Here is a 15,459-nt window from a genome sequence, read left to right on the forward strand (position 1 = left end):
GTTGTTTTACGTGATTTAGGATACTATCTTTTTAATAATATTTATCTCCACATCAAGTAACTGTTTATTGTAGGCTATATCTAGCTCACAGTGCAATGTATGACTAGGGAAGTAGATTTTACACGAAAGCTTTAATTTTTTTGGGGTTTTTTCAGGAACATACAACGTTTAAACCTAATCTAAGTTATTTATTAACATATAGTAAATCTTTTTCGTTTTTTTCTTTCCTTCTCAAGAGAATTACCAGGTTTTTATGGTTGATACTGTCATTTAAACAGGCCGACGAGAGAAATATAGGTCCTAGGGTACGTCGCACCTTGCCCTCGAAATTGTCTATACAAGAAAAAGCTTACCAATTTTCGTTAATCTTTTTCGAAGGACTTTAAGAACGCTTGAAACAATAATTTCCACGAAAGATGTTCTCTTTTATTAGGTGGTATGTCATTTAGCTCTAACTATACCATCTCTCAAGAAGGTTCTCACCAAAGTGAGTAGTTGAAATCGAACGTTACTAATCGCTCTTGACTCTTCCGCTTTAAACATTGTGTAATACGGTGCTTAATGGGCCTAACATATAAACAAATAATATGATTGTAAAACCAATTATACAGAATACTTCAGCGACCGCTATCTGAACGAATAACATCTGCTCCGGTAGATTAAAAAAAAAAGAAGAAAAAATGTGGGATGTAGAATGATTACAAAGGAACCGTATAGTGAATCTGATTACATCTGATTACCCCAACAATCTGAACACGTCTTGTCAACGTAATAACAGTATATCAGAAAAGCCAATAACAGAAGACGATATAGTCCTGAAGAGCGGCTTTTATTGGAATATAAAAGTTTACAGATTTTAATTTGCGTTCCCAGTAAATATAGTAGCTCCCAAAATGCATTTCACTTTCTACTGTGAGTCATCCTCTCCGCAGCAGAGATCAACGGGCGATAGTTGGCAGTCTGCCTCACGAGCATTGCGTGAAATGAAAATGGACTTTGGTTTTCTCAGCAGACTTTATTCCGACCCATACCTTTCCAGCAGAGGTATTGCGACAAATTTTTCTTCGCGAAGTTAAAATTTTACGCCCAACGTGGGGCTCGAACCCACGACCCTGAGATTAAGAGTCTCATGCTCTACCGACTGAGCTAGCCGGGCTACATTTCTCAGTAATAACATTACAGTTATTAATACTTAAGATACCAGACTTCGCCTGCATACAACTGTCGTTCTTCTCATAGATAAGAGTTATTTCTTTTACGTCCTGTTTGTTCTGTTGGGCGCAATATCAAGTTAAATGTTTCTCAAATGAATCAACTTACGTTCACTATCGCACTCTCCTCCGTCCATCAGACTTTCACACCGCTTTCCCTTCCCGACGACGGACAACTGAAATTACGTAGCTGCCCTTGGTCTTCCAGTACACCTATTATCTAGATTCTGAAAAATAATAAAGTAAGTGGAATAAGCAGCAGGGACTGTAAGCCTAACCACACAATTTCATATCTAGCGATGGCAATTAATTAATAGCAATAATATTTTGGCTTATTTAACGAATACTTTCCGATAAACCAAAGCTAGCATAGCATTTCGGGCCAGGAGAGAGTTTTAGTATTTCTTCAGGATGTGTAATCCTCAAGCATTAGAACCAATTTAAACCGGGGACAATCGTTTATGGCATTATGGTATCACGTATGATGAAAGAATGTCGTTAATGCACAATTAATCGATATCGGAGTGACATTGTCTTTTATTCGATAACAGCACTACGTAACAGCAATTTCACACATAAAATTTATATGTGACTATATTTAATGTTACTAGACAGACAGTCTTCAATAGAAATTATAAGATTTAATATCATTTCAGTCCTCGCAGCATAACACCAGGGATGAACCCTGGAGGCGCGGCTAGTGCATTGTTCCAGACGTATAGCAACCTACCGTTCCGTTATGACAGCGAACCATTTAGAACTACAGTTAAGACGGAGAATGACATGAAATCGTCTACTTACCCGATTGTACCGTTCCAAACCTAGCAAAAATTTGAAGTATTTATTGAAAGCATAGGTGTCTTAGTATTTCGATCTGAAATTCTAAAGCGACCAATTGATTCCTCTCTGATACTCACTTTCTTCCTTATATAGACCTACTGCATTTACAGATGTCATCGCCTCTACTAACAATAAACATCACCCACTTAACGAGATATTTTAAGAAAAAAAAAGCACTGTTATAAGGTTCAAATGACTCTCAGCACTATGGGACTTAACTGCTGTGGTCATCAGTCCCCTGAAACTTAGAACTACTTAAACCCAACTAACCTAAGGACATCACACACATCCATGCCCGAGGCCGGATTCGAACCTGCGACCGTAGCGGTCGCGCGGTTCCAGACTGTAGCGCCCAGAATCGCTCGGCCACACCGGCCGGCACTGTTGTAAGATATCATCCCAAGTAATCGATTGTGTGTGAAAATCTGGGCCATAATATACATTTTACGCAGATACGACTTGAGCGTTCCACTTTTAAACATGCGCGCCAACCGGTTGTCTGGTACTCGCCTCGCCCAACTGCAATCGCTTAACGCACATGCGCGAAGTACTGAACTGTGCATTACAGTAAGAGGTTTACGCATTACAATTTTGACGTTGGTACCATGCTTTGTTCATTGTGTCACCGTCGGCGGTTTCTAACATGTGGTTTGTGCCAGATATCTCTCGGCTTTCAACATTTTTATCACGGAGGGAAAGAAAGGAGGGAGACGCCCCTACAGACTTAGGCTGCAAGTTTTTTTGAAACCGCAGTGGGCTGAGAATGCCGTTATCTCATTTAGGACCATCAAAAGACTACTGTTGGCCATTGATTCTGCTTCATCTTCTTCTTCTTCTTCTTCATTATTTCTGTCGTGTGCACGCTACAGCTGTTTTAAACACTAAAAATTGCATTGCTTACATGAATAATATAATGTCAGGAAGACAATTTCGAATGTTTTTCTATTCTTGAATACTTAGTTGTTCTAGCAATGCGACGCATTTGGCCTCGTTCATGTAACTTATTCTTTGCTGATGTATTTAGAATAACCAACAAGAGAAGGAAACGACACGAAAAGGATGCTTTCGTAATCCATGTAATTCTACATTTACTGTGCTTGTATCGGTAGCATATGAAGCTGGAACTCTGAAACCAATCCTTGTTTGCTTATTGCTACTCTGTTTTTAGGTTTCAATTCGTATGCACATCATTTTAATGTTCACGATTGCAAAAAATCTTAGTTATGTGACCCTCGCTAGACCATGCACGTCTGCAATAAGGAATGAAGCAATTATTACTATCGTACCTTGTATATATGTACCAAAGTGAACTATTATTTACATGTCAAAGAAACAGAAATGCATGGAAGTATACCTCCATGCAGAATAGAATTATTGTTTTATTAATTTGTCAGTGTATTAGTCTCACTGTAGTTTACGTATCTCCTCACTTTGAAATCTTATCTATGATGCGTCATTCAATGTGTGACCAATAGCAGCAATTTACAGAGTAAAAAAGTTATATATACAGAGTGGTCCATTGACAGTGACCGGGCCAAATATCTCACGAAATAAGCATCAAACGAAAGAAGTACTAAGAACGAAACTCGTCTACCTTGAAGGGGGAAACCAGATGGCGCTGTGGTTGGCCCGCTAGATGCCGCTGCCATAGGTCAAACGGATATCAACTTCGTTTTATTTTATAGGACCCCATTTTATTACATATTCGTGTAGTACGTAAAGAAATATTAATGTTTTAGTTGGACACTTTTTTTCGCTATGTGATAGATGGCGCTGTAACAGTCACAAACGTGTAATTACGTGGTATCACGTAACATTCCGCCAGTGCGGACGGTATTTGCTTCGTGATGCAATACCCGTGTTAAAATGGGCCGTTTACCAATTGCGGAAAGGTCGATATCGTGTTGATGTATGGCTCTTGTGATCAAAATGGCCAATGGGCGTGTGCTATGTATGCTGCTCAGTATCTTGGACATCATCCAAGTGTCCGGACCATTCGCCGGATAGTTACGTTATTGAAGGAAACAGGTGGTGTTCACCCACACGTGAAACGTCAACCACGACCTGCAACAAGTGATGATGCGCAAGTAAGTGTTTTAGCTGGTGTCGCGACTAATCCGCACGTCAGAAGCAGACAAACTGCGCAAGAATCGGGAATCTCAAAAACGTCGGTGTTGAGAATGCTACATCAACATCGATTGCACCCGTACCATATCTATATGCACCAGGAACTGCATGGCGACGACTTTGAACGTCGTCTACACTTCTGCCACTGGGCACAAGAGGGAACATCAGCGACCTTGGCTGTTTAATGTATGGTGCGGCATTATGGGAGCAACGATAATTGGCCCCCATTTTATCGATGGCAATCTAAATGGTGCAATGTATGCTGATTTTCCTACGTAATGTTTTACCGATGTGACTACAAGATGTTTCAATGCATGACAAAAAGGCGTCGTACTTCCAACTTGATGCATGTCCGGCACATAGCTTGCGTGCGGTTGAAGCGGTATTGAATAACATATATAGTGACAGGTGGAGTGGACGTCGAAGCATCACGCCATGGCCCGCACGTTCACCGGATCTAACGTCCCCGGAATTCTTTCTGTGGGGAAAGTTGAAGGATATTTGCTATCGTGATCCACCGACAACATGCGTCAGCGCCTTGTCAATGCATTTGCGAACATTATGCAAGGCGAACCACTAGCTATTGAGAGTAATGTCGTTACACATATTGCGAAATGCACTGAGGTTGACGGAGATCATATTGAGCATTTATTGCATTAATATTGTAGTTACAGGTAATAACGCTGTTGCAGCATGCGTTCTTCGAAATGATAAGTTCACAAAGGTACATGTATAACATCTACGTACTACATTTTAATTTAAAAAACCTACCTGTTACCAACTGATCGTCTAAAACTGTGAGCCATATGTTTGTGACTATTACAGCCCCATCTATCACAAAGCGAAAAAAATGGTTCAAGTAAAACATTCATATTTCTTTACGTACTACACGAATATGTAATAAAAACTGGGGGTTCATATTTAAAAAACGCAGTTGATATCTGTATACATATATGATTAAAGGAAGTGTCTCAAACGCTTAGCCGTCGGAAAATGGATATTTTCCTTTATCGTGCATGTACGTCATTCTTTTAATAATAATAGCCTAACGTGTGAGGCATATAGGTCTACCTTTCCAACAATGGCCAATTTATATCTTTTCCCGGAATATCTCTCTCCAGTAACTCCGTCGCAATTTCACGAATAACGAAACACGATTAACATGTACGTCTACTTCAGCAATCTGCTTCATTTACCTTTTGAATCTCATTTTGAGGTTTTCAAAGCATGGAAGTCTATACCATCCTTTGTGATATACCAACAGTCGGTTAGCTAGTTAATTAGTTTCATGGTCCATGTACAATTTGCACGATACAACTTAATGATGTAAACCGAGTCATTTTATATCATCAACAACATTGTTTTTTGGAAATAGGCCTCCACGCTGATCATGCATTAGTTTCTTTGTTTTTTATTAACGACAGATTTACTATTTTCCTACCCATCACCATTTAAACATTCTGCATAACAGGAGTAGTTGTAAAAGAGAAACATTGTCAGTTTTGTTCCAAATTTTACTTTGATCTCTGTCAGGCGTTTCATATAATTGGGGAACTGGTGAAAAGTTTTGGTTGCAGCTATCTGAACAAACCCTGTTTCTGCTACAGACAACCCCAATGCGGAGTATGAATGTCACTATTTTCTTCTGGCGTTGTAATTATGTTCCTGTTAAGGTATAGTTCATTATTTAAGATAAATTTCATGAGGTAACAGCTATACTGTGAAGCGAATGGATTGCTAATCGCACGTCGAGCAGCAGCCAGGCAGGTAAGACGAAAAGGTCGTTCACGTAAGTCTTCGGCCAAAGCACGTTCTTCAGAAAGCAAGCAAACCGCGTGCGAGTACACACACACACACACACACTCACACACACACACACGAGCGCGCGCGACCGCTATCTCCGCCTATTCTGCCCAGAATCTTTATAAAGACAGGCACGTCGCCGTGTGTTGTGCGGCGACGAGACCGTTCATACAGAGTGACTCGGATGTCGAGGCGTTTGCGATTTGGAAAGCAACGAAAAACACAGGATAGAATAAACGTAAACAGCACAACCACAATTCATATGTACAAAAAAATATTGCTTGAATGGCCCCACTTACGAATTAAATGTGTGTTTTTTTTTTAATGCTCTAGCTTACGATCGGATTAATTAGTACATCCGTAACTACACACGCAAACTGGCTTTTTTTATGAAACAACCATATCTCCACACAATCAAAGCACCAGATACTACTTGGGATACGACTAAAAAAGTCGATAGATATCCCCGACGGTTGGAAACAACTACGTCTCCACACAATCAAAACACCAGACATTATTTGGGATCCCACTAAAAAAAAGTCGATAGATATCCCCAATGGTCGAAACTGAGAACGTGTTTCTAAGAGTGACATCACAGGGCAGTGTCACGACGGTGAGCCACGGAGGTATAAATGCGGTGAACCAAATGTTTTGGGCTATGTAAGATGAAGGACGTCGGCTACAAGTTTGTGACGTAATGAGAAGTTCCTTTTTTACCGCCATGATTTTTATGTGGTGATCCAGGAATACGATATAAACGAATGAAACGAATGTATGTGTTATTACAGAAATAGCATAGCGCTGCTCAGTTATCATCATCGATGTATGTTATCAGCCATTTTGTATTGTAAAACTAACACTGTTAAACGGACGTAAATTTGCAGCAGCTGCGCTGTTCTTCAACGTTATAGGCATGATTAAACTGTAAACCGAAAATCAGTAAAATTTTGTGTTGGGGCTTATGGGCGCTCAACATCGAGGTCATCAGCGCCCTGACACACATTAAAAGGAACGATCAGTAAATTCTTCAGTGGCTTAGGTGTATTCATTTAATGTTGAGGCGTATACTGAGGGAATATTGTTAAAATATGGGTAATATCGAATGTCTGTGTGCGTGAGGCTGACATATTAAGTAATCATAATATTTACCTATTTTTCGCGCAGAACAACATAGTTCTCGATTATGATTTTGTAACACATTTGACAGACGTGGCACTTTCCCCCACCTCCTCCGCCCTCGCCTTCGACATTCCGCGAATTGGAGGGCTCTCGTTGTCGTCGCTTTACAGTGTTTCGGGCTCGGACATCGGCGGCTGTAATGGGTACGCGAAAGCTTAAAATCTGTACATCCAGAAGGTCATAACTGCATACTATCAGAATTATGGTCCAAATTTTCGCGCGGGATCGATTGCTAGGGTTGTCTTGAAAGTGTGCTTTTATTTCCACAAAATTTGTAAAGTTAGTAATGTTACTTTCTAAGACGAACTTAAATTTTTCTTCTGATAAACTGTACCAACTTTCCTAAAACAAGTCATGTATTAAGTATTTTGAGCGGGATTAGAGATTCAATTTCTGGCTGATTAAAGGTGTGCGTCGGACCAGGACTCAAACCCTGAACCTTTGCCTTGTACGTGCAACTGTGAAGGCCAGTCCTGAGACGTGTTTCTATAGCACTGGTGCTAGAGAGCACCTGCCGACGAAAGGCAAAAGTGTTGGGTTCGACTCCCGGGCCGGCACACAGTTTTAATCTACGTGGAAGTTTCAAATCAGCGCACACTCCGCTGCAGAGTGAATAATTCGATCAAGGCTACAGGTATTCGTACTGACATTTACCGAAGATTCTGTTAGTTGGAAGATATTTCTTCCTTCATGCTTCTTCTGATCGCCACATTTATATCGCTAATATGTCTCTCTTGCACGATCGTAAAGAGTACACTCCTGGAAATTGAAATAAGAACACCGTGAATTCGTTGTCCCAGGTAGGGGAAACTTTATTGACACATTCCTGGGATCAGATACATCACATGCTCACACTGACAGAACCACAGGCACATAGACACAGGCAACAGAGCATGCACAATGTCGGCACTAGTACAGTGTATATCCACCTTTCGCAGCAATGCAGGCTGCTATTCTCCCATGGAGACGATCGTAGAGATGCTGGATGTAGTCCTGTGGAACGGCTTGCCATGCCATTTCCACCTTGCGCCTCAGTTGGACCAGCGTTCGTGCTGGACGTGCAGATCGCGTGAGACGACGCTTCATCCAGTCCCAAACATGCTCAATGGGGGACAGATCCGGAGATCTTGCTGGCCAGGGTAGTTGACTTACACCTTCTAGAGCACGTTGGGTGGCACGGGATACATGCGGACGTGCATTGTCCTGTTGGAACAGCAAGTTCCCTTTCCGGTCTAGGAATGGTAGAACGATGGGTTCGATGACGCTTTGGATGTACCGTGCACTATTCAGTGTCCCCTCGAGGATCACCAGAGGTGTACGGCCAGTGTAGGAGATCGCTCCCCACACCATGATGCCGGGTGTTGGCCCTGTGTGCCTCGGTCGTATGCAGTCCTGATTGTGGCGCTCACCTGCACGGCGCCAAACACGCATACGACCATCATTGGCACCAAGGCAGAAGCGACTCTCATCGCTGAAGACGATACGTCTCCATTCGTCCCTCCATTCACGCCTGTCGCGACACCACTGGCGGCGGGCTGCACGATGTTGGGGCGTGAGCGGAAGACGGCCTAACGGTGTGCGGGACCGTAGCCCAGCTTCATGGAGACGGTTGCGAATGGTCCTCGCCGATACCCCAGGAGCAACAGTGTCCCTAATTTGCTGGGAAGTGGCGGTGCGGTCCCCTACGGCAGTGCGTAGGATCCTACGGTCTTGGCGTGCATCCGTGCGTCGCTGCGGTCCGGTCCCAGGTCGACGGGCGCGTGCACCTTCCGCCGACCACTGGCGACAACATCGATGTGCTGTGGAGACCTCACGCCCCACGTGTTGAGCAATTTGGCGGTACGTCCACCCGGCCTCCCGCATGCCCACTATACGCCCTCGCTCAAAGTCCGTCAACTGCACATACGGTTCACGTCCTCGCTGTCGCGGCATGCTACCAGTGTTAAAGACTGCGATGGAGCTCCGTATGCCACGGCAAACTGGCTGACACTGACGGCGGCGGTGCACAAATGCTGCGCAGCTAGCGCCATTCGACGGCCAACACCACGGTTCCTGGTGTGTGCGCTGTGCCGTGCGTGTGATCATTGCTTGTACAGCCCTCTCGCAGTGTCCAGAGCAAGTATGGTGGGTCTGACACACCGGTGTCAATGTGTTCTTTTTTCCATTTCCAGGAGTGTATAATAAAATATGATACATACAAGACCTTTTGCAGGAAATGCACTGCGGATTTGTACAGGCAGTCCGTCTTCATCCACGCCCAAAGTGCAAGTTGTATTTTGCACTTCGAAAATTTCTCGTCGCCAGAGAAGGTACTGGGTTGCCTGTTCTATGGCGCGTGCTAGTTCTTTTGGTGGACTGCAAATTCGAGCGACAAACCATACTTTCTATAATAGCTGTTCGTCTATCATCTTGGCTTTCAGATACAGATCCAGTTCTCTGCTGGCGTTTGTCCTCGCTAGCCCTTTTATGGTGTGCAGTACCGATCTCCAATTTTGCGTGGCTATTTTTAGCGGACTTGCATACAATTGGAACTGTAGACGTGTGTGTCTACCACTTTGTACCAGTTGCTTCTTTCAGTCAGTTTTTTGCTTCCGATATGTAGGAGAATTGTCTTTTGTGGATTTATTTTCGCTCCTGCCACTTGCTCGAGTCTTCGTAGGGTATTTTTTATTTTGCCGAGGTCTTCTTTATCGCTGACGAAGAAACCTACCTTGTCCGCATTGGCCTTGCATTTTACCGTCACTGCGTGGAGAGTGAGTCCTCTGATTTCGTTTTGGTCTTGCCTCAACATCGGGTCCAGCGCTATTGCCATCAGAGACGTAGACAGTGGGCATCCTTGTCTTACGACCTCCAACTTAAAAGCGCGGCGCTACTGATACATCGCACGAGTGTTATTGCAGAGAACTACCCACACGGTATCACAGCTCGCATGGTAAATGCGCACAGCCCAGGATCTCAAGAAGCGCCAGTTAAAGTCGGAGATATCCCGCTCAAGCTAAAATACGAAAGGACTTTTACTTACAGGGAGACTATGTACTAGAAACGGCCCTCGATAGTTGCAGAAGGACAACAAACAAGTTATACATAAGACTTCGAGGGGAAGCACATAGAAACAGAGTAGAGGCCAAAAAGCCAGACACAAATTGGAAACAAGTGTGGAAAAACTTGAACGAAAGCGCACTTAACACGAAAATAAAATCCACCTGGTAGAAAGTTACAAACGAGACAATACCGACCAACGGCAGACTGGCTCCAATAAAGTTAAGGCCGTTGTAGAAATGCCACATCTGCGACAAAGGGACACACTAGAGCATCGTTTCCAATGCGGCAACGCAGTAACAATATGAGATACCTGTAAAGAAATAATAGCGCTAGTAAACTGAACAGTACCAGTAAACATAACACGCGAGCTGCTAACCGCACCAGACTATTTCCGAGATAAAAGAAGACAACTTCATGGATCCTAGGCCAAACAGCCCACTCAAACACAAAGTTGAATACCTCATATACCTATGGGAAGAAAACAGAAAAGCCATGGTGTCCAAAAGCTACCGAACAGAATTGATGAATTTTCTACGGATAGTCCTGGAGGCGGCCTTAAAAAAGCCATCCCGCCCGCGTGAGGACGTCGCCCGCTCGCTGCAGACGGAGACACAGCTGAGTGAGGCCAGCGGCAAGCTGCAGACCGCAGGTGCCGACACCGCCCCCCAGCCATGCCCCCTCAACCGCTCTCCGTTTGCATCCCAACAGTGCCCTAGTGAAGTGCGTAAAAATAATAAATGTGCTCCAGTGATTGTGCAAACAAAAGTGATACAGACTGATTTCTGCCCACATAAGTGCTAATCTCAAATCTGTGCCACTTCCCCTATTAATCCCATTAAAGTTGGTTCGACGAAACTCGAAATCGTGCCGAACCCAACTATTCCTGTAGTCCGTCGTATTTAATTTCATCCCTTCTTGTGCACATTAGTGCTCTCGTATTTAAATTCCTTCTTTTTCTGCTTTTCTTTGTCGCATTAATATGTGTTGTGTTTCTTCGCTCCAAGACTCAAGTAACCTTTGCTAAAGCTAATACTATTTTTGTGTAATAATTTGTACTGTATATTTGCCACTATTGTTACCGTTTTCACTTCTACGCCGCAAAATTAACGAAATTGACATTGACTGTAGCGAACTGCGTACCTAAGACAGAATACAAGCAAATAACTCTGAAGAACACTGCGATGAACTCTTGACATGAAACAAAGCAACAAAAGGAAAATGTAAAAGGAAAATTTAATACTTGTAAAAATTGAAACAACAGACGAAATTCATACATTTTGTATCTCATTGTTATCTTTGTACATCGTTACAAGACATAAAGTTTTATGATATTGTTAAAAAAAAAAGAAAAAGAAAAAGGTCTGGCACACAGTTTTAATCTGCCAGGAAGTTTCACTAATTTCCTTTGACCTATGTTTATCTTGAGGGCAGCAATCTTTTCTTCCTTTTGTGGAGAGACCTCACGCCCCACGTGTTGAGCAATTCGGCGGTACGTCCACCCGGCCTCCCGCATGCCCACTATACGCCCTCGCTCAAAGTCCGTCAACTGCACATACGGTTCACGTCCACGCTGTCGCGGCATGCTACCAGTGTTAAAGACTGCGATGGAGCTCCGTATGCCACGGCAAACTGGCTGACACTGACGGCGGCGGTGCACAAATGCTGCGCAGCTAGCGCCATTCGACGGCCAACACCGCGGTTCCTGGTGTGTCCGCTGTGCCATGCGTGTGATCATTGCTTGTACAGCCCTCTCGCAGTATCCGGAGCAAGTATGGTGGGTCTGACACACCGGTATCAATGTGTTCTTTTTTCCATTTCCAGGAGTGTATTTCAGGCTATTACATTATACCGTTTGGAAAGGAAATTTCTCTCCAGATACCAAGAGGAGTTCTGGGCCATTAGTATGAAACACAGGTTGCGTTATTACATGACGTCATGCAAATAGCAGTTGCATGTGAACAGGTACGCCGGCCGCAGTGGCCGTGCGGTTCTAGGCGCTACAGTCGGGAACCGCGCGACCGCTACGGTCGCAGATTCGAATCCTGCCTCGGGCACTGATGTGTGTGATGTTCTTAGGTTAGTTCGGTTTAATTAGTTCTAAATTCTAGGGGACTGATGACCTCAGAAGTTAAGTCCCATAGTACTGAGAGCTATTTCAACCATTTTTTTGAACAGGTACATGCCGTCTGACTAGGTATCCGAAAAACATACCACACTGTCGACAAGATACCGCCATGAAAAATATCATCGCAAGTCCGTAATCGATTCGAAGTATGTTCAGCTAATAATATCTAGTACTTTATATTGTACAGCGAATGACAGAACCACTAATGTTCTCAGTATGTACATACTATTTATCAAGGTCAACATGGCTTTTAACGTGTTCACTGATAATGCTGATGTTATGGAAAAATATCGAGGTTATCCGATCGTAAGGAAGTGCTGGAGGCTTTTACGTAATTTCCACTCGATGTAACGAAAGGCAAGTCTTAAGTGTGTATAAATGGAAGATAATGTCTATAACAGCGAAAAATAACCCTATAATATCCGAACAGAAGATTAGTGGCAAACATCTGGAGTACGTCACATCGTTTAAATATTTACGGGTTACATACGGCAATATGAAATATGTCAAATGATTATAGTCAGTATTACAGATGGTAAATGGTGGATTTAGATTTATTGGAATAGTTTTCCCCATTGCCAAAACGCCGTTGTGCTCATATTTATTATTTTGACAAAAGATGATATCCTGTCCTTCCCAATACAGATCAATTTTAAGGGTTTTTTTTCGTCCAGTGATCGAGAATCCTGACATAGCTTTTCCTAGTTATTACCTTTACAAGGTGATATCCTAAGAGAATGCAGTTTCTATCCGAGAAAATACCTCCTGTACCGCAGATGAAATGGACTGCACATTTTTGGCGGCCGACGACCGATTTCTGCCCACCACTTTGACTGCTGTTTCACTTCTGCAGTAAGATAGACGACGCAACTAACCAGCACACAAAATGAAATTATTTCATTTAAAAATATCGAAACTTTGGTGAGGTATTCGGTTTTTCATGTGTTATTGAAGCATCGTTAGAGACAGCTTGCATAAGGCCGGAAGCCACACGAACACATCTACGTAGTTGAGAATGTAGTCTATCGGCTATCGTTGGAGATTATAATCTGTAGTAGCAGCAGAAGATAAGCTGTTACACACATGTCTGCTGTGGTTATCCAGATATTTGTGGACACTTCCTGCACAGTCTTCCAGTCAGCTGATTATGCGATCGTCACTGTTAACAGACGAAGTAGTAAATAGCGATTCTGGATTAAAGGACTTGGAAAAGTCATCCTGAATTAAAAAGTAACAAATATGTGTTACTTTTGTTTATGGAGCTTTTAACACTATTTATTTATCCACTTTATAAAGAGAGGAGAAAGTACTACATAACTTTTAACACAGATACACACAATCTATAGTTAACAATGGATTTAAATTCCTAAGCCCATGTTTGAATTCCAGTCAGATAAATTGTAATTGCCTTCCACTGTCCTTGTAAATGCACCGAGGAAACAGTCAGTTGTTACTTGATGTACTGTTTCCACCTCTTCGCCGCAGTCACATTAAGGGAAGGACTTCCATCCCTATTGGTGTAGCAATGCATCCTTCACACATGAGTTTAATATGCTATTTTATTTCATCTCTGAGAAAGCAGCGGTCTGAGTGTGTGTACATATCATAGAGCTCTCTGTAACGACAACCTGCCGCACGAGCTGAGTCACCTACTGCGCCCATCAAGTGAAAGAAGTGATTTCTGGGAAATATCAGAATAAGACCAGCGACGAAGAGCAAGAAAATAAACTTGCTTTGCTGCCATTCTGTGGCTCTGTGTCGCCTGTTGAAAAGACACAAGATCAAATCGATCATCAGGCCTAAAACGAAAATCCGTCAATTACTGAGACCAGTTAAAGACGCTGTAGGTCTCAGGACACCTGGAGTCTACGAAATACCTCGTGAGTGTGGCCAGAAGTACATCGGACAAACAGTGCGGACTGTGGAACAACGCAGGAAAGAACATGAGAGGTATTATCGCCTACGCTATCCAGAGAAATCTGCGTTAGCTGAGGAGGCATTAGAAAGCGGTCACCACATAAAATTTGAGGATACCTCTGTCGTGGCTCGCACAAACGGCTTCTAGGACAGTTTAATACAGGAAGCTATTAAAATAAAAATTACCACAAACACCCTGAATAGAGACGGTGGTTCACAGCTCGGCGCTGCGTGGGATCTAGCGATCGCGCGGTTGAAGAGGGCACATCGAACGCCGACTCAAAACATACCATATATGGCAATGTCACGGGCACCAGTGACGTCACAGCCGGCAGCTAGCGTATATAAGGGCGCACCAACAGCCCACTGGCAGTCATACCACTTGACAATGGCCAAGGAGTGCTTGGCCGAAAGCTCGTGTAGTTTTAACCAATTGATGCGGTTGGAAACCCGAGAACATTTTATTAAATTGTGGTCAGATATATCAACTAAGCTAAATATGCACAATTAAAATAACCAATTAATGGATGGGGGCGGGGTGGTGGTAAGGAGCAAGCAGAAAGAAGTACACAATAAAAACACTTTAACAACTTCAGGGCCTAATGACTCTACAGTCACTGATCAATTCTTTTTATTAAATCAGATATCTCGCATTTCTGCTTCAATTAAGCCCAACAATCGTGAATATGTTTAGCTACAGGCCATAGTTGAATTTACACGCAAAAAAAGAAAGAAAGAGAGAGAGAGAGAGAGAGAGAGAGAGAGAGAGAGAGAGAGAGACGACTGCAGTTGTGTGTGTCCACTGAATATCACTTGCTGGCGTAGCGCGAGCGGGCATGTTGACCTTTGATCGGTAGCGGGAGTGGAGGCTGTTGGCGCGAGCTGTGAAACTGAGAATCTATTCTAAGTCTCTCTCGACTGTTAAACCCCAGTCTGATACAGTTCCCACATATTCAGTGAAGCCGAGACTCCTAAATTAATTGGCATGGTACATTCTATTTGACTGGAATAGCGCGTACATCATTTCCCTCAAATCGCTGGCAAGCGTAAAGTCAGTGCTCGGTACGATTCAACATACTAGGAGACTTTGCAGTTTAAGTCCTTACGAGTTAAGATGAGCCTCGCAATCGTCTCAGCACGGAGCGAGTCGCCTTGCTCAAACACTCGATGACGTGCTGCAAGAGAAAGAGCGAATTCTTCTCTCTATATATGCCC

General features: G+C 43.2%; 1 non-coding gene across 1 annotated transcript; it reads right to left on the bottom strand.

Moving 5' to 3' along the window:
- Window positions 1–1,083: 1,083 nt before the first annotated feature.
- Window positions 1,084–1,156, bottom strand: Trnak-cuu (transfer RNA lysine (anticodon CUU)). The gene has a single exon. It is a non-coding gene; the product is annotated as a tRNA-Lys (tRNA).
- Window positions 1,157–15,459: the final 14,303 nt, after the last annotated feature.

The sequence above is a fragment of the Schistocerca gregaria genome, chromosome 8 (assembly GCF_023897955.1).
Source record: "Schistocerca gregaria isolate iqSchGreg1 chromosome 8, iqSchGreg1.2, whole genome shotgun sequence".
In the NCBI taxonomy this organism is placed as follows: Eukaryota; Metazoa; Arthropoda; class Insecta; order Orthoptera; family Acrididae; genus Schistocerca; species Schistocerca gregaria.